Source organism: Pristiophorus japonicus, chromosome 3 (assembly GCF_044704955.1).
Source record: "Pristiophorus japonicus isolate sPriJap1 chromosome 3, sPriJap1.hap1, whole genome shotgun sequence".
NCBI classification, from domain to species: Eukaryota; Metazoa; Chordata; class Chondrichthyes; family Pristiophoridae; genus Pristiophorus; species Pristiophorus japonicus.
Genome location: NC_091979.1, coordinates 194,023,383 through 194,043,909, shown reverse-complemented (window position 1 = coordinate 194,043,909; position 20,527 = coordinate 194,023,383).

Sequence of the window (20,527 nt, the reverse complement as noted above, 5' to 3'; positions counted from 1 at the left end):
TGTTCCTAATTCTTATGTTCTTATGTACTTTAGATAGACAGTGATTACAAATTGGCTCACAAAACTCTAGTTCGAAAAATACTACATGTCAGCATTGGCTCAGTGGTAGCACTGAGTGAGAAGATTGGGGGCTTCAAGTCCCACTCCAAAGACTTGAGCTCATAAACCAGGCTGACACTTAATTGCTGTACTGAGGAATATAATACACTACCAGAGGTGCTGTCTTTTGGATGAGATGTTAAACCAAGGTCCTGTCTTCCCTCTCAGGTGAACGTAAAAGATTCCATGGCACTATTTTGAAGAAATTCTCCTTGAGGGGAATTCTCACTGTTGCCTTGCCAATATTTATCCCTCAACCAACATTATCTGGTTATTGCTGTTTATGGGACCTTGCTGTGCGCAAATTGGATGCCACGTTTCCTACATTACAACAGTGACTACACTTCAAAAGTACTTCATTGACTGTAAAGCATGTTTGGATGTCCTGAGGTGCTCTATAAATGCAAGTCCTTTCTTTCTTAATATAACGATCCCTTTGTTCTCCAACCATATTGGGTCTGTCTAAAACTTTTTTTTTTAAATTAGTCCTTTCTACAGCATGGATGCCCTCCTTCATCAATAGTGCCTCTCCTCCTCCTCTCTTGCCTATTCTGTCCCTCCCAAAACTATTCTCACCCGATATCTTTATTTTCCATTCCTGCCCATTTTACAGGCAAATATCGGTTTGTCCTATTAAATCTATAGCTTCCCACGACAGAATTACTTCTAATTCTCCCAGTGCAAGTCCTACACTCTGGGCATTGCCATACATGAACTTTAACTTTAAAACCAATTCTTTTCTTTCATTTTTTTAAAATTTTGTAAGAACACCTTATTCCTTTATCTCTGTTCTCCCTGCTTATAACAGGGTGGTTTAATTTTCCTCTTCTATTTCCTTTAATTCCTTCTGCATGCTATCCTTTTTGCTAAATTATTTTACATTGTATATTTTACCTCATCTATTTTCTCTACTTGCTCAATTAGATTGCTTTATTTCCTTGCCCCTCTTCCTTCCTAGTTTAGATGACTGTTCACTTTCCTATTTATCCGCTTTGCGAGATCCATTCCTGTATCGATATAGCTCATCCTTGTGGAATAGCTCACACCCTTCTCATAATTCCTCATAAACAGAAACTCTTCCTGATACTATCCCTTTAGCCACAGGTAGAGCTCCTTGACCTTACTTATAACTAAATCGATTTGTTGAATTCACAGTACAATATGCTATTTAGTGCCTTTTCGAGTACACCGGAGTGTGTTATGGGCATTTCACATGATCTCTGGTGCTTCATACAACAAAAAAGGAGGCGACCTGCCTTTTTCTTGACTTCATGAGCTGCAGGACTTTTCTGGGCACTTTAGTGAAATACTCTGGCGACTCGGTGGTTGTGCTTTCCCTCTCCCTCACTAAGTTTCCAACAGTCACCTGGAGCTCCTCAGGCAGGAACGTCGGGTACGGCATGGGCTGGTAGGTAATCACATTACTGCAAAAGAACAAGACAAAGCAGGAACTCACGGCAGGATGAAAGGCCCATTTGGTCAACCAAAACCACTCCTTTGACGGCCAATGGGTAATCCACGCAGCCGTGAAGGAGACAAATAGCTGCAGGTATCACTTTGGAAAAGCTTTATGCAATCTTGAATACAGACTAGTATCTTTCTACCATTGAGATACTGACGATCCCTATTGAGTATCCGATCATCCATACCTACACACTCACCCCTGTAGAAGCGGGTGGAAAAGTCAGAAAAATGGAAATCTTCAAGTAAGTTCAGTCCTACTTGCCATCATTGGTAATCTCAGTGCTCTAACTACGCCTTTTTTTTCTATTTATGGGATATTGTAGCCCCATTTGGAAGGCTGCAGAGACAATCTATCACAGCCAAAGTCCATCTGACTACTGGGCTTGATGAGGATGGATGCTCAAGTACACCATTTCCCATACTGAAGAGAGATGATCAGGGTGTCAGCCCTTCACATACATGCTAACCATAATCATTGGTCAGCACTTTGGCCCATGTGTCAGCTTGTTTGTGTTTCACTATTTTGAAAAGTAAAATCAGCCTTTTTTCCACTCAGCTGTCAGTGGCACCCAATCAAATCAGTTGATGGGCAGATATTTAAACACAAGGCTTAACCATTATCTCTGCTCAACCAGAGTTGCTGAAGCATGCATTAGGCTATTGGAAATCTATTGCCCTTTGGTAACTGTAATGTCTGTAAGCTTGTAATGCTTGTAGCTCCACACTGTGGATGTGGACGTATTGTGTACTGCAGCTGCATAGTTAATCATTAAACAACAGGCAGCTTTCCGGAGAGTTCCGAGAGACCAGCCTGCCATGTTAGGAAGCTGTGTGTGCTGTGCTCTGTGAAGATATCACAATACCCTAATACCATTTCTCCAAATTATGCTATAGTCTAAAGAACCACCGCAGTCAATTCTTATTACAATTGTAACCAGCTTTGGCTACACATTGATGTTCGGTTTCCCAACATATTATTGTGGTATGGTAGCATAATAGTTATGTTACTAGACTAATAACCCAGGGGTCTGAACTGAGAGTGTGTGTTCAAATCCCACCAAGACATTTAAAAAATTTGAATTCAGTTTTTTAAAACCTGGGAATAAAAAGGCTGGTAATGTAAAAGTGACCATGAATCTGTCAGATTGTTGTAAAAGCCCAATTGGTTTACTAATGTATTTTAGGGAAGCAAACCTGCCTAGCCTATATGTGACTCCAATCCCACACCAACATGGTTGATTCTTAACTGCCCATTGAAGCTGCTCCGTTCTAACCTGACTGGCCTCCCATCTTCTACCCTCCATAAAATTAAGCTCATCCAAAACTCTGCTGCCTGTATCCTAACCCACCCCAAGTCCCATTCACCCATCCCCCTCTGCTACTAGTTAAGCAACACCTCAATTTTAAAATTCTCATCCTTGTTTTCAAATCATGGCCTCGCACCTCCCGATCTCTGTTACCTCCTCCAGCCCTACAACCTTACGAGATATCTGCACTTCTCCAATTCTGAATTCTTGCGCATCCTCGAATGTTAATCATGCCACCATTGGCGCCATGCTAAGGCACTAAGCTCTGGAATTTCCTCCCTAAACCTCTGTACCTCTCTTCTCCCATAAAGATGCTCCTTAAAACCTATCTCTTTCCTGACTTAATATCTCCTTTTGTGGGTCGGTGTCAAATTTTGTTTGATAACGCTTCTGTGAACCACCTTTGGACAGTTTACTACGTTAAAGGCGCTATATAAATGCAAGTTGTTGTTGTATCAAATCGCTAGCAGTTCAAGGCCCAGCCACCACTTTCTCAGGGAAACTTGGGCTGGGCAATAAATGCCGGCCTTGCCAACCACACCCACCTGCTGAGAAGGACTTCTTATAAAATCATCATCCTGTTTCTATTGCTTAGCCACATTTCAGTACAGCCAATTAGCTTGGCATTAATTCAAGGCACTTTCATCTTTATTAAGAGTCTTGGATGTAAAGTATGTCAAATGCTCTCTCAAAATCAACACTTATACCCATTTTATATAACCTTCATCCATTAATTATTTTACCTCCTCCAATAAATCCAGTGGGATTTGTGAGGTACACCCTATTGCTTCTAAAATGTTCCCTTATAACTTCTATCCTCTTTAAAGGGACATTGATACTGTAGAGTTATAATTCTTAATCAGCTTGTCAATGTCAATTTGTAAAATCATTAATTCACGTGAATAAGTCCTGTGCCCACATTTCTTCGACTGCACTTGAACTATATAAATATTATGCACCTAGTTGCCATTGATAGGAATTCTTCATCTCCAGTCCATGTACAGTCCAAATTGTTAAATGGAACAAAGCCCTTATCTGCAGAGGTCATGTGCCTTCATCCAGCTCTGCTGCACCAATCCCTGAGGATGTAATCATCTCACAGGAAGACAACAGAGATCAGAGACAGGAGGGCATTGAATCCCCCGGCTAAGAAGGAACCAATGTGTGCCAGCAAAGGGACAAGATTCTGGATTGGGCTCTCAAGCTGGATCCTGCACAGGACCTTTTTTTTAAAAAAAAAAGAAACATTTATTCTTAGGATGTGTGTGTTGGTAGCAAGGCCAGCATTCATTGTCCATCCCTAGTTGCCCTTGAGAAGATGTTGGTGGGCCTTCTTCTTGAACCGCTGCAGTCCGTGTGGTGAAGTTACTCCCACAGTGCTTTTAGGGAAGGAGTTCCAGGAATTTGACCCAGCAGCCAGGAAGGAATGGTGATATATGTCCAAGTCAGGATGGTGTGGTGGGTGGGGAAATTGGAGATGATGATGTTCCCATGTGCCCTTGTCCTTCCAGGTGGTGGAGGTTGCAGCTTTGGAAGGTGCTGTTGAAGAAGCATTGGGGGAAAGTGGAGGGAGCTTTACACTAGACTTGTGAATATTCCATACTGATGGTGAGTGCCTGAAATGGCAATGGGTGCTAATGGCCCTCATCTTCATCAGCACTCGAGAAAAAAAAGCTTTCCTGTTTCAGCTCGATTTCGTTACATGGCGATCACAACCGTTTTGAGTCATACAAGATTGATATATTTTCATACAATGGAACTGAGAACACGTTACTTACTTCAGGTGGTCCTTCCTGTTCTCTAGTGGGGGAACTCGGAGGAAGAGCGAATTCTCATTGATCTTCTGTTTTTCTTTTTCTACTTGCTTTAGCTGGTGTGAAAGTAAGTAAAATCCAAAAAGTAGAAGAGGAAAATTTCAAGAATAAGTGTACTCAGGCTGGCAAAAAGCGAATTATAGAGAGATGAAACAGAACCTTACCCAGATTAAATATAAAGAAAAACTGGTGAATAGAACCAGGGATTAGCAATAGAAAATATTTAAACAGGAGATGGAAAGGGTACAAATCAAGCATACACCAGTAAATATTAGCATAGACCAGTAGGGCCAAATGGCCCAGTTCCCTGGTGTAGATTCTATGTCGTTCCATGTAAAGTGACCATACCTGATTAGAGTAGCCATATCCAAAGTAGCCATAGGAAAAGTCTATTGCCAGAACAAGATTGCAGACATGCTAAAAAATGTAATAATGCATAATTATTCAAGTCACCGTCACAGACAGACGTGTTAACAAAAAAATAACAGAATTTGCATTAATATAGCACCTTTCACATCCTCAGGACATACCAAAGCACATCACAAACAAACTAAGTACTTTTGAGGTGTGAGGGGGATTTTAACCCCAAAAAAGTGAGTGGGATGGGGTTGGGTGGGAGGCTAAAGTATAAAAAACGCGAATCCTAACCCCAAACTGCGTCCAACCCGCTCTCTGGCGGCAGGTTGATCTTTAAATGTTGTAATGAGGCTGGAAGCCTCGGATTTAAGCGCTGTGCAGGTTTAATTGTGGCCAGCTGGAGATCCCGGGCCTCGGCATTCCCGACAGCTGCTGCGAGGTGAGGACAGCCTCAGGGAGCAATCCTTGTATACCGGGAGGAGCAGAAGTGCCCAAAGGTTCCCCCACCATCAGTCCCCTGCCGGTTCAGGAGCGCCCCCACTGCCGCCAGTATTGGAATCGCACAACACCCAGTAGCAGGGTGTGGACACCACCCCACCCATGGATCAGGATCAGGGACCCCCCACCCACCCCTGGACTCAGGTTAATACTTGAAACCCCTGGGTCAGCCTCTTGCCCTGCTGTTCCCCATCCAACTGGAAGCCAGCCTGTCTATCAGGCTGACCTCCGGGCGGGAAACCTACCAGTGATGTCACACGCACACTGTGGATTAATCCAGTTAAAACTCTGGATTACCGGGTTTCCCTCTACCTCTCCCCCACCACAACCATGCCGCCTCTCCCACTGGGTCTAAATGTAAAAAATCCATCTGTAGTTACTGTGGCAATGTAGCGAAACATTGCAGCCAATTTATGCACAGAAATGTCAGACAAGCATTGAGGTAAATGACTAGATCAGTGGCGGGCAAAATACGGTCCGCAAGCCATATCCGGTCTGCCGATGGATTCTGTTCGGCCCACCAAGGCCTGGCTTCGAGGCCTGACGTCCGCCGCAACTGACCCCCAGCCTGATCCCACGCCAAGTAACGTCAGGAGGCAGGTCATTGGCTCCGAAGCAGCAGTTGAGTCAAGCCATTGGCCTTCGAGTCGGGAGACCGGTGGCTGAGGCAGAAAGAAAGTGGCCGGGAGTCGCAGATTGGACCATGTCCCCCCGGGTGAGTGCCTTTTACCCACGGCAGCGCATTCTTGGTGGGTCTTTGTTTTTGCCTCTCGATGGAGGTAACTCTGAAAGTCAGTCACACGAGAAATTAAATCCACTTTTAAAGCCATTGCTTATTTAACCGCAACCTTCCAACCATTCGTTCATAACAAATCGAGTGCATTGCCAGGCCGAACAAGAGCTCGGGCATCAGCTCACAAGCAGAATAAAAATGAATTTTCTTGTCAGCTGTAGTTGAAATTTATTTGACGTGTATAAAAAGTAATAGAAGGTGAAACCCATCCTCTCTATATTTTTTTCCTTTTTTCTTAAAAAATAAGATATTTCCCCCATTTCACTTTTGGTTTTTGTGATCTATAATATTTGTTCAAGTTACAAAGCAAATAATCTACCCATACATCAGAAAGTGCAATATTTCCTCATCAAATTTTGCTGATATGGTGACTAGGTCAAAAGGAGATTGACATTTAATGAGGTCAAATTAAGAGCCTGTTTATACAATAAATAAACCCATCCCATTAAGCTAACACTGCCTCACAGTTAAACCTGTCACAGTTTGAACATTTTATGTACCTTCCTTCCCAAAAACAAATATGCACACTCATTCTCTCTGTTTTTCACTTTCACTCCAGCACACAAGGAGAAGTTCAACATCTTCATGCTTGCATTTCTGGTGTTTTGTTTATGGACGTGTTTATTTGTACTGCCAAAATGGCCACCTTGTCTCTGATTGGCTCTTCATTGTCACAACATCTATTGCTGATTGGTCCCCTTTGGAGGATAAGCCACACCCTGAAGTTTCTCTGGAATGTGTAACTAGAGCCACCCAGCCCAACTTCTGACTGACTTTGCAAATTGTAATTCGATCCATTTTGACTTCAGAAGCCACAGAGGATAGATCTCCCCAGATGCCACCAATTCCAGCCGGTTCATTACCCCAGCATAAGTGCTTCCCTCCCCCAGCCGAAGTCCCTTACACCAGGGCAAGTCCCTTACCTCACCCCCCGCACCCCCCCCCGCCCACCATAGATGGGGCATAATGTGTGCCACTGATTGTTAACAGGTTTATTGGGTATGAAGTAAATAATGACTGTGTCGTGACTTCTGGATTTCATCCAGTCCAACGATGTCCCTTGTAACACATGTACCGAGCTTTCCGAGAAATTGGGTGTGGGTGTAAAGGGGGTGGAAGTGATCAGTCTTCCCTGGGTTCCCTCTCTCCCCTCCCGCTTCCATTCTCTTTCCCCCCCTCCCAGTGTCCCTCTCTCTCCCCTCCCCCATGTCTCTTCCCTCCCCTCGTCTTCCCCCAACCCCGTGTCTCTCCACCCCCCGTGTTCCCCTCTTGCCCAACCCCCCATGACCCTCTCTCTCCCCCCTTCCCATGTCTTTCTCTCTCTTCCCACCCACCCCCCTCCCCCGCCCCTCCGGTGTCTCTCTCTCTCTTTCTCCCTCCCGGTGTCTCTCTACCCCTTCTCCTCTCCTTCCCCCTCCCCATCTCTCTCCCCGCCGCCCGCAGGCTCTGAGGAACAATATGGTCTGTCCATTGTGGGGCCCCACTTCCGATTCCAGATGGGAGGCATCGGGGGCGGAGTCGAGAGGACTCAGGCACAGAAGGACAGAAAAAGGACAGTACAAATAGACACTCCGTTTGTTTATAGCAGAGTGTGGATCCTTTGATAAAGTTAGCTCATGCAAACATGGAGAAAAATTGCAAATCGGAGAGAATTTTAAAAAAAACTACACTCAAAGAAAATGTACACCAAAATATTACATATTTTGCAATAACTGGAACCTAAAAAAAAGGGAACAAGTAAAGTTTTAAATGGGATTATGTACTCAAGACAAATCTAGTTTTGCTGTTCAGTAACTGGTTGGTATTACTGCTTGACTTCAAAATAGGAGTCGAGGGCTCTCTGCAAATAATTTTGTAAAGCAAAACTCTCTTCCAGCGGCAGGATCTGGTGAGCGGCCTGTGGAACCCCACAATTGGTGCACCTTAGGTGGAACATAGGTGTGCGGCCCTCAACAGCTCATCCTGAACTAGATAATCCATTTTTGGTGGTGTTGATTGAGAGATAAATGTTAGTCAGTAAAGCTGCTCTTCTTTGACATGGTGCCATGGGATCTTTTACATCCACCTTGGATTAATGGTCTCATTTGACAAACAGCACCTCTGACAGTTCAGCACTCCCTCAGAAATGCAATCTCATATTATGTGCTCAAGTCTCTAGAGTGAGGTTTGAACCCCTGACCTTCTCACTCAGAGGCAAGATCTCTGCCGCTGAGCCACGCCTGACAGAAATAGCCCAGATTTAAAAGATGAATGAGGTCACAACAAACTGACAGCAGTCTTGTGAAAATGAAGAGGGGCTTCGAAAGACTCTGGGAGGTCCTGAAAGTCAGGCTGTCTTCATGTATTATCAACGTAATTTGATATTAGAGAAGCTCCTTTAGTTTCAACATATCCAATTAGAGAAATAGAGATTTGGGTCTAACTAATTGATTGGGTATGCAAATTTTAATTAGCCCATCATCAGATGATTATGTTGTGTCATTACTAATTAGATGACTATCAGGTTAAAACATTCAAAAGGTATGAGAGACTACAGGAGCACACGATGTCCACCAGTACACTCGCGGCCTTCCACGGGAGGTGGGCGCCGGAGGGACTGGAGTGCATCATCACCCCTGGCAAACAAATTTTAATTTGATTTTAAATATCTGAAGTTTAATTTGTTTAATTTGCCGGTTTTAGTGCAACCTTCCCCCCCCTACCCTTTGAGCCAGGGGGCACTTGTATAATTTCTGATTTCAGTGCCCTCAAACCACATACCCCATCCCCCCCACCGCAATAAAAAAGGGCACTGAAAAAACATTTATTTTGGAGTATGACCCCCCTTGCAGGTGGCATTTATTTAAAGTGCACAACTCAAATAGTTGAGAGACTACAGCAAACTGTCTCTTCACCTCTGGGACCTTATTTTGGAGCCTCCCCAGATTGATGGAATCAGCTTCGATCTCTCTCTCTCTCACTTTGCTGATTTTGAGGATAGAAACATAGACATAGAAACATAGAAACATAGAAAATAGGTGCAGGAGTAGGCCATTCGGCCCTTCTAGCCTGCACCCCCATTCAATGAGTTCATGGCTGAACATGCAACTTCAGTACCCCATTCCTGCTTTCTCACCATACCCCTTGATTCCCCTAGTAGTAAGGACTTCATCTAACTCCTTTTTTGAATATATTTAGTGAATTGGCCTCAACAACTTTCTGTGGTAGAGAATTCCACAGGTTCACCACTCTCTGGGTGAAGAAATTCCTCCTCATCTCGGTCCTAAATGGCTTCCCCCTTATCCTTAGACTGTGTCCCCTGGTTCTGGACTTCCCCAACATTGGGAACATTCTTCCTGCATCTAACCTGTCTAACCCCGTCAGAATTTTAAACGTTTCTATGAGGTCCCCTCTCATTCTTCTGAACTCCAGTGAATACAAGTCCAGTTGATCCAGTCTTTCTTGATAGGTCAGTCCCGCCATCCCGCCATCCCGGGAATCAGTCTGGTGAACCTTCGCTGCACTCCCTCAATAGCAAGAATGTCCTTCCTCAGGTTAGGAGACCAAAACTGTACACAATACTCCAGGTGTGGCCTCACCAAGGCCCTGTACAATTGTAGCAACACCTCCCTGCCCCTGTACTCAAAACCCCCTCGCTATGAAGGCCAACATGCCATTTGCTTTCTTAACCGCCTGCTGTATCTGCATGCCAACCTTCAATGACTGATGTACCATGACACCCAGGTCTCTTTGCACCTCCCCTTTTCCTAACCTGTCACCATTCAGATAATAGTCTGTCTCTCTGTTTTTACCACCAAAGTGGATAACCTCACAGGATCCTCAGTACCATGAGCACTCAACCCAGTTCTGGGCCCAAAGCACTGGGGTTGCCAACTCTGGTAGAATGTATTCCTGGAGGGTTCATCGCATGACTTCCTTTATCCTACTACCCTGCCCCTACGCTCCCACCAATGGGCCATCCTCACAGCACATGTCCCTCCCACAGCAAATTGGGAAACAACCAATCTTAGAAACAGGACATGGCCCGAAAACGGGCGGTGTCATAGGCCAGCGCTATTTGGCTGCGCCTGTTCAAAGTGGTGCAGGCAGCACGCAAAATTCATGCTGTCTGCTTATTTACATAATTGGAGTGCTGATCTCAGTGCTAAACATGCTGCTGGTTACTCATCAGGTGGGCCAATAATGGGTGCAATCTAATGACCAGTAATGTTTGGCCTAGTCTCTCTCCAGTAATTAAAGGGGAGGAGCTTTGATGCAGCAACACCTCATGGTCATTGGAGTTGGAAGACATAGTTCAGCAGCAGCACAGAGAAGAAACCAGAATGTTCTGCGATGCGGCTCTCGAGGCATTGGTACTGGCAGTTGAGAGAAGCCGGAGTGTCCTGTTCCCACAGGGTGGCATGAAGCCATCAAAGCACACTTTCAGAAGTCTCTGGCAAGAGATAGCTGCACACTTCACGGCCAAGAATGTCATACTGCGGACATGGATCCAGTGTTGCAAGAAGTTTAATGAACTCACACGGCGGGTCAGGGTGAGTAAAGGCTTCAGCAAATGTCATATCCCACCATCTGCACCACAAGCCTGACACACTACTCAATGCATCACATCTCCAGCACTTAGCCACCAACAATCTCTACCCATCACCACTCATACCTCACAATCATAGCTTCACTTCACTCTCTCAACCTTACACTCACACTTTGCACACACTGCCAGCTATTCAACTGGTAGGCACATCACCCAAACGCATTGCACCACACTGACTGACACACTTCCCTTTCTCTTGCACACTAATGCAGCTCACAATCTCCGTGAGCAGCAGCAGATAGGAGGCGGCCAAGCCACTTTACAGGCCTTGAGCCAACTGGAGGAGAACATGCTCGACATCATTGGAGGGAAGATCACCGAGGCCGTGGTAATGGGCGAGTTTGAAGTCCTTGGGGACAACAACGGTATGCTCATTCCTAATTCTTCTTTTCACATCCCACTTCCCTCTCATCCTGAAATCTCCTCACTTACAAGCTGCTGATGCTGTATGCATGGATATCTTGCAACCCTCCCCCTCACCATAACATAAGAACATAAGAACATAAGAATTAGGAACAGGAGTAGGCCATCTAGCCCCTTGAGCCTGCTCCACCATTCAACAAGATCATGGTTGATCTGGCCTTCTCCTCCTGTACCAAGCATCTGGCGGATAGAGCAATGCACGGCAAACTGAGAGATGGTGGAGATGTCGCCTGTTGAACGCTGGAAGGATCCACTGGTGAAGACATTGAGGGTTACGGTAACCTTGAGGGCCACTGGGAGAGCCATGGTCTCCCTGCTCTCAGGCTGCAGATCTGGTTGCAGGAGGTGGCAGAGTTCTGTGACCACCTCCTTGGTGAAGCGGAGCCTCCTAATACACTATTCCTCGCTTAAGTGTATATAAGAGAAGACCCTAGGTGGGTAAGGCCTCCTGTTGAGAACCCTTCTGGCCTTCCCCTTGATCCCTCTGTGCGCATCTTCTCTTCTTCACTGCCTCCGCTCCCTCTCCAGAAGATACTCGAGCTCAAGGGGACTGCCAGTAGAGCCCCCATGACCGTGAGCAAGTGGTGTGAGCAGAAGCCTTTAAATAAGAATGAAGGTGTTCCCCACTTGCACCAACACCCCTTGTCACCTCAGGAACTTGAAAATAGTTTACAAAGCTGCAAGAGTTGCAGAAAGTTACACAGAGTCAGTCAAATTGAAAAAGCATGTCAGCTGCAAGTTGTTGCTGATAATCCCTTTAAATAGCACTGTTGGAGGCTCCTTCCTGCTTGTCAACGCTTGGTCAGCTGGTCGCAATTAACTCAGGCTGGTATATTGAGTGGCGCTCTCCAAAATAGTAGATCGGGCATCAGGTGAGTGTTGCAACTCACTGACATCACAATCTGCATAATCTACATATCCCCAGCGAGCGCGGACATAGTCAGCACTGCCGCCCAGCTGAAAATGGCGGCTGTCGCGGGACCCACCGGCAGCGGGCGGAAGTGAGGCTGCTGCCATTTTTTTTCCGGAATCTGCCTTAAGGGCCAGCGCTAACATCTCTAATTTCTAGGCCACAGACTGTTTGTTACCCAATTGGATGATTCTTGACTCAGTCAAACAACTTTTTCCCCTTCACCATGATTTTTATAATAAGCAAAAAAATATATAATTTGGTTTTTAATGTATCGGTGATTTTTCTCCCTGGTTACTTGCAACAGTGTTCTAGAGATTAAACTTCAACTCCTGGAGACTCTCGGGCAATCTTGGAGGGTTGGCAACCTCAGAGCAATCCTAAATTGGCAGCCAGTGGAAAACTCTCTCCAGAGAGCGGTTGTCTGTAGTCTCTCTCAGGCACACACACAGGTATATTTTCCTACATTAAGCTGAAGAAAATTCCCTCTTTTATATTCACCCAACATTAGAGAAAAGGGGGAAATGTAGCCCATAATCTGTAAATGACTTTATGTATACATTCCCCATCCCCTATCTTCAGACCTCTCTTATCTCAGCCACTTAGTCATAACACTTACCAGATTCTTGATCCCCAGTTCATAAGTATCTGTGATTGAAACTTGCTGAAAAGAAAACAGAGCCAACAATGACTGCTCCTTACAACAACAACTTGCACTTATATTGGAGCTTTAGCAGAGAAAAACATCCCAAAGCATTTCAGAGGTATACTCGAGGGGAAAAATTGGTGCATAGCCAAAAGAGGAACTATAAAGAGGCGTGATCAAAAACTTGGTCATAGAGGTAATTTTTAAGGAACGTCTTAAATGAGGAGAGAGAGGTGGAGAGCTTTAGTGAGGGAATTTCAGAGGGTGGGGCCCAGGCAGCTGAGGACACCAATGGTGGGGTGAAGGTAGGGAGGACCCCAATTATTAAGAGTCCTATAAATAATAATGGCCGTGCACCTTACCATGTCTCAGAATTCATTGCCACATGTAGTTAATTTTAGGTGGTTCAATGACAATGACTTGTTTACACTTGCCAATGTATAGAAACATAGGAACAGTAGCAGGCCATTTAACCCCTCAAGCCTGTTCTGCCATTCAATGAGATCATGGCTGATCTGTGACCCAACTCTAAATTCCCGGCTTTGCCTTATATCCCTTATACCTTTGGTAAACAAAAATCCATCAATTGCAGAGTCAGAATTAACAACTGACCTAGCATTAACTGCCATAGCACAAGAACGTTTCAAACTTCTACCACTCTTTACATGTGGAAGTGCTTCCTAACTTCACTCCTGAAAGACCTGGCTCTAATTTTTAGATAGCTTACCCTAGTCCTAGATTCCCCTCCCAGCGGTAATAGTTTCTCTCTATCTGCCTGATCAGTTCCCCTTGATAGCTTGAAAACGTCAATCAAATTACCCCTTAACCTTCTAATATCCAGAGAATATAACCCTATTTCGTTTAATCTCTCTTTGTAATTTAGCCCTTGAAGTCCAGATATCATTCTGGTAAATCTGCACTGCACTCCCTCCAAGGCCAATATATTCTTCCTAAGATGTTGTGCCCAGAACTGAACATAGAACTCCAGGTATGTTCTACCTAGGACTAGAATGTGAATGAATGATTAGGGTGGCATGATGCCGCAGAATGTTGGGGATACAGCATGCTGCGGCATTGAGTACCTACACTCTGAGCCCTCGACCTTTGTGGGGAGGCCATGCTTCTTGGAAGATGGAGCAACCATTAGAGGAGAGTCACTCCTCCTTCACCTGCCTCTGATTAGACATGCATCATCAGGAGTCTGAGTACATGCCCTCTGCCAGCGATCTGGTAAACCTGGCTGTTCTTTGCTTGACTCTACCTCATTGAGACCAGAACAATGCCAGCTTTGCAAACTGCTGACTAAGGACAAGTCAAGTGCACTTTTAACTCACCCAATTCCTTCCCTTACTCCTCTCCTTGAAGGCGTTGTCTTCCCGGTTTTTTATGGTTCTTGGAGCAAATGGTGCCTTTAGGTGCCTTGCCCAACTGGCCATTATTCATGTTTGAGCCTTGATGGCAAGTGTCCTACCATGAGCAAAAACTCTAGTCCACTTTTTCTCTTCCCTTCCCCCTCCCTCTAATCCAGGCGCTATAAGGCCACTTACACGGCCTCAAGCTCAATTAGCTAACTTAACATCGGTCAAAAATCAGAAGTGAGCTTCCTACTTGGTATGGCTCACTTGAGCAACCGTTGAAGGGTCACGGAGCCCCGTGCAACAACAACTTGCATTTATATAGCGCCCTTAACATAGTAAAACATTTCAAGGCGCTTTACAAGAGCTTTAGCAGAGAAACTTTCCCACCGAACCACTGAAGAAGATATTAGGATAGGTGACCAAAAGCTTGGTCAATGAGGTAGGTTTTAAGGAGCGCTTTAAAGGAGAAAAGGAGAGATGCAGAGAAGTTTAAGGAGGAAATTCCAGAGCTTAGGGCCTAGATAGCTGAAGGCACAGCCACCAATGATAGAGCGATGAAAATTGGGGATGCACAAGAGTCCAGAATTTGAGGAATGCAGAGTTCTCAGATGGTTGTTAGGCTGGGGTAGTTTACAGAGATATGGAGGAGTGAAGCCTTGGAAAAATTTGAACACAAGGATGATAATTTTAATTTTAAATTGAGGCATTGTTGGAATAGGTAGGTCATCGAGCACTGGGTGATGGGTGAACTGGAATTAGTATGAGTTAGGATAAGGGAAGCACTCCAGAGAATTTAGACTGTGGCTGGTTGCACAGACCTGTGAAGTGAACCAGCTGTAAACTTCTAGATGCTTCCTCACCGGATTTCTTTTCACCTTAGATATGGTAAATGATGCTAATTATGTTAACAGACTTACCTGAACAATGTCAGTCAGATGTAGATAAGTTCGCCCCAGAAGTTTTTGTGATTCACTAAGTCGTTCAATTCCCAATAGCTCTATAGCGATCTTGTTCCTTTCATCATTCTTATGTCTAGGAATCTAGCAGAGTGAGTGTTATAACAGCTTTCTCTCTTTCTATTATTTTCAGTGGCAAAATAATTAGTTTAATTTCTTCAAAGTTCTCTCCATTCAATCGGGTAGTTCTATAACCTACCTGAGCAAAGAAGTATTTGACTTCTTCAAAGGGAATGACGATTTTTGACTTTTTCATCTTCAAGAGCTCTCTGATGTGGTGTGGCATGGTGCACTTCATGATGTCACCCACGGTGATCCGGATAATCAGCTGCATTCTTTTTTTCAGAACCACTGGAAGTTAAACCACTTAAAGAAAACAATCCAGCTTCTAAAACAGGGCCGAGGGTCACTCATCTAGTTACCTAAACCAATGTCCACTCATTGGTGTTGTGGGATCAGTTAGTTTTCCTCTCACCTGTGGTTCGTGCAATTGGTTCAGCTATTACTGATCTCACCTACAGTAGTCATTACTTGGCTCAGTTCATGGTTTCAAACTTCAGTAGCGATTGACAGGTTTATTCCTTGTGTGTGCTACTTTTCGCACACTGGTTCCGTTTGCTTGTATTCCCTCAAGCATAGAACATTAAGGGGTGATCGGATTGAGGTGTTTAAGATGATTAAAGGATTTGATAGGGTAGATAGAGCATGATTATTTCCACTGGTGGGGGAGTCCAGAACAAGGGAGCATAACCTTAACATTAGAGCTAGACAGTTCAGGGGTGATGTCAGGGAGTACTCCTTCACACAAAAGGTAGTGGAAATCTGGAACTCTCTCCTTCCAAAAAGCTGTTGAAGCTGGGGGATCAATTGAAAATGTCTGAACCTTCGATAAAGGTATTAAGGGATATGGAACCAAGGCGGGTAAATTGAATTGAGATACAGATCAGCCATGATCTAATTGAATGGGGGGACAGGCTTGAAGGGCTGAATTATCTATTTTTAAAAGGATTAATGACTGTGTAAAGATAATGCAGACAGAAAGTTAACATAAAGCTAGGGTGCAAAATGTAGTACATGGGGAGAAATTCCACCTGCTCATGTCACTGGGTCACTTTTTAGTGATGGCTTCATGTGAAATAGTGCAATTAGTTCAGTTGCCAGTGACATCACAGCCTGAAAAGAGGATTATTGGTTCTCTAGATTTGAGCCCATGGTAGAAGTCAGTTTCAAACTTAATGTAGGAAGCATGACTCTTGGGTTTTGAGGACTGATGGGGGAAAGATCAGGAAAAACAAGTACTTATTCTGCTCTGAAGAAACCTGCTGAAGGAATTAGTTGGTATTCAGATAGGGAGTTCTCAATTGAAACGTGAAGTTTGGATTCATTCACCGATTTTATTCACATCATCCCCCATTAAATCAATACATCTGCCCAGGTGTAGCAGTTTGTTCAAAACTTAATCCAACCTCAACTGGATATGTGTTGTGCAAATCCAAGCAGGTCAAACAGATCTGAACAGGCTCAAGCCAATTAAGACAAATTCAGGTTGGAAAATGGCTTGGGATTTCATCTCTGGGTCCAGGTCTACACGGGGATTTTGCTCAGGACAAATGCATTGTTAAAGATCGCAGTCCTTTTGATGAAGTGTTTAAATGAGATCATGCCAGCCTAGCTGAGTGGATGGCAGTGAGGGATTCTATTTTGGATAAGTGGAAAAATATGCACGTCTATGGGGAAAGAGCAGGGGACTGGGACTGATTCAATAGCTCTTTCAAAGAGCTGGCACAGGCACAATGGGCCAAATGGCCTCTTTCAGTGCTGTATCATTCCATGATTCTATCAGATCATTAAATTTGGATCATAATTTTTGTGATTTACATCTGAAATTATATATGATTGACTGGGGTTAGTCTTACTTGAAACTCTTGCATTAATTTCAAGGTCAGGCGATCAATCTACATGGAGAAGGCTCTTCAGCTCATTTGATCACACCCTTCTTGAATATCAACTTTTCCATCTCCCCATTACTTCATTCAGCAGTACCTTAGATGAATCCAAGTTCTGACCTCAAACACTCTCTTTCTCGCAACATATTCTAATTACTGGGTGATAAGATCTTCATTGTATGTGGTAGATTTAAGTCAAGGCTTCTATAGGTGAGAGGACAACGTTCTATCTCATTTGACCTTCATTAGAGAGAAAAGATCTTCAAAATCAGGTCTTTCAATCACTAAGAGAATATAATCAATATCTTGTGACCTCCAGCTGAGAAAAAGGATACAGGTACTGGCAAAGTCCTTGCAGTGTTTAATATGAAATGCCAGGCAACCAACCTGTAATGAAAAATGTTAAGTTATTAAGGAAAATTAGAGCAGTAGTGAAGAGAAGAGATTTTCCATTTTACATGCACTGTGCATTGCTAGGTTAACTGTACATAGAATTGACTAGATAGGACTAAAATTACAAAACATTTACCTTTAGCTAATGCCTCAGGTGAGAAGCGAATGCATTATGTGAACCCTGGAATAACTAGAAAATGGATGATACACTGACAAGAATCGAATGCAAACATATCTCACCTTTCCCCCTGATTAAACTACAAAGATGCCAGAAAAATAGACACTCAATTTGCCAGCTCACTCGAATGTGCATTGCCCTACCAAGGCCGGCTCCAGAACTGCCCTATACATTTTTTCAAAATATAAACCTTTTAATTTTTAAACCCAGCATCTACTATTAAAAGAAATAAAAAATTTACATTAATTTAGCACTTTTCACAACCTCAGGACACCCAAAGCGCTTTACAGCCAATTAAGTATTTTTGAAGTGTAGTCATTGTTATAATATAGGAAAAGACCTAATTTTGAAAATCTTTGTTCTCTGATGAAGCCAATTTACACACAGGAAGGACCCACAAACAGCAATGTGATAATGATCAGATAATCTATTTTTAGTTGATGTCGGTTGAAGGATAAATATTGGCTAGGACACCGGGGGAACTCCCCTGCTCTTCTTCAAAATAGCGTATGTGTACTTTTACATCCACCTGAGAGGGTGCATCATCCAAAAGATGGCACCTTCCCCAGTACTGCATTGAAGTGCCAACATAGATTATATGTTCAAGTCACTGGAGTGGGGCTTGAACACACAACCTTCTGATTCAGTGGCGAGAGTGCGACCAATTGAACCGTGGCTGACACAATAGGAAACATAGGACTAATGAGAACTGAAAAAATCTTCCATTGTAAGTTTAGGGTTATTTGGCAAATCAGACTAGTGCAGTTGCCAATCTAAAACAACAACAAAAACTTGTATTTATATAGCCCCTTTAACGAAGTAAAATGTCCCAAAGCGTTTCACAGCAGCGTTTGTTATAAGACAAAAAATGTGACACCAAGCCACATAAGAAGAAATTATGGCAGATGATCAAAAACTTGAAATCAAAGATAGGTTTTGAGGAGTATCTTAAAGGAGGAAAGAGAGGTGGAGAGGTTTAGGGAGGGAGTTCCAGAGCTTGGGGCCTAGGCAGCTGTGGCTAGTGAACGGAGTTTGTGGCAGGGACCAAAGAAAATGGGGTGGAAATTCGGTTTTCTGCCACCCCTCTTAATGCCTCGGAGGGGCGGCAATGGTGGCGGAAAGTACCTGCTCCCGGGCGGCCAGCTTCCAGCGCCCCTCCAGGATGTTCGGTGTCGGTATTGACGGGGCACGGAGCAGTACCGCCTGGGACAGGCAAGCCGGTTAGCAACGGCCCTGGTTGCGACACCGGCTTATTTTTGGTTGCCACCCAATCCTTAGCACGCCCTGGTGAGAATGCCTGTGAAAGCAGGCATACCAAGCTGTAGTGACCGCAGTGAGTAAGTAATGCCAACCTCAGGTAAGTGTGATTGCTTTACATTTTTTTTTGTGATTTATGTTCTGGTGGCGTGAGCTGTTTATTGGGACTGTTTTTGATGTTGTTTTTCCATGTTTTTTTCTCCCACCCTCTGTTATGGCACTCCGAGACTGGCTGTTTAGCTCAGGATTATGCCTCTGCTCATCCAGTACTGGATGTCGGACAAGCAATCTGACAATTTAGTGACCATGGAAGGGTCAAGAGAAGTGATGGTGAGGTAGAGCTGGGTGTCGTCAGCGTAAATGTGGAAACTGATGCCGTGTTTTCGGATGATATCGCAAAGGGGCAACATGTAGATGAGAAATAGGAGGGAGCCCAATATAGATCCTTGAGGGACACCAGAGGTAACGATGCGGGAGTGGGAAGAGAAGCCGTTGCAGGTGATTTTCTGGCTACGATTAGAAAAATAAGAATGGAACCAGGCGAGTGCAGTCCCACCTAGCTGGACGATGGTGGAGAGGTGTTGGAGGAAGATGGAGTGGTCAACCATGTCAAAGGCTGCAGACAAGTCGAGAAGAACGAGGAGAGATAGTTTACCTTTGTCACAATCACAAAGCTTGTCATTTATGACTTTGATGAGAGCCATTTCAGTACTGTGGCAGGGGCGGAAACCGGATTGAAGGGATTCAAACATGGAGTTCAGGAAAAGATGGGCATGGATTTGGGAGGCTAACACATAAAAAGACATAATTCACCAGACCATTAGAACCTTCGGGGGAGAAATTGAGATCGTTGGTGCTAACGGGGTGCAAATAACTTTTTGCCCAGGCGCGGCGCCACTAACGACTCCCACTAAATTCCACGGGAGTTTTGTGCCGGCGGTATCCGGTAGCGCCCCGCTCTGCTGGCGATGACGACATCATCACCATGCACAGTGACCCGTTTTCGTCCTGGAGCGAAAATTCGGGAGCGACCCCTGAAGCTGCGGCGGGCGATGACAGCAACAGCTTCAGTGGGTGCACACCGGACAGTAGGGTGCTCATGGGGCACTAGTTAAAGGGGGGGTGGCGTTCTCAAAAAACCAAAATCATCTGACTTACCGGTCGCGGCCCGTTGCATCATGGAACGCAGGGTCTGTGCCGCAATCTGGCAGCCTGACACTCCACTTGAGTGATGACACGGCAACCCGCTCCCAGGTGGTCTAGGTAGGGACCTGCAGTCGGCAGCTTGGCCCTCCCCTTTAATGAAGGGGAGGGCCCCTTCTATACGGCAGTACTACACATCCCAGCACGTAGCATTGCGCCCCTCTCCATTTATTTCCATCCCGTTCACACCCCACAGAATAAGTGGTGAGCGTTATTTTGTGCCCCACTTGCTCTTGGGGGCGGTAACCCCAATATCGCAAGCAAGGCGGAACTTCAGCGCCTGGTGCAGGGACTCTCGCCTCGCAGTTGTTACCACCCCCAAACGAGGTGCTACGCA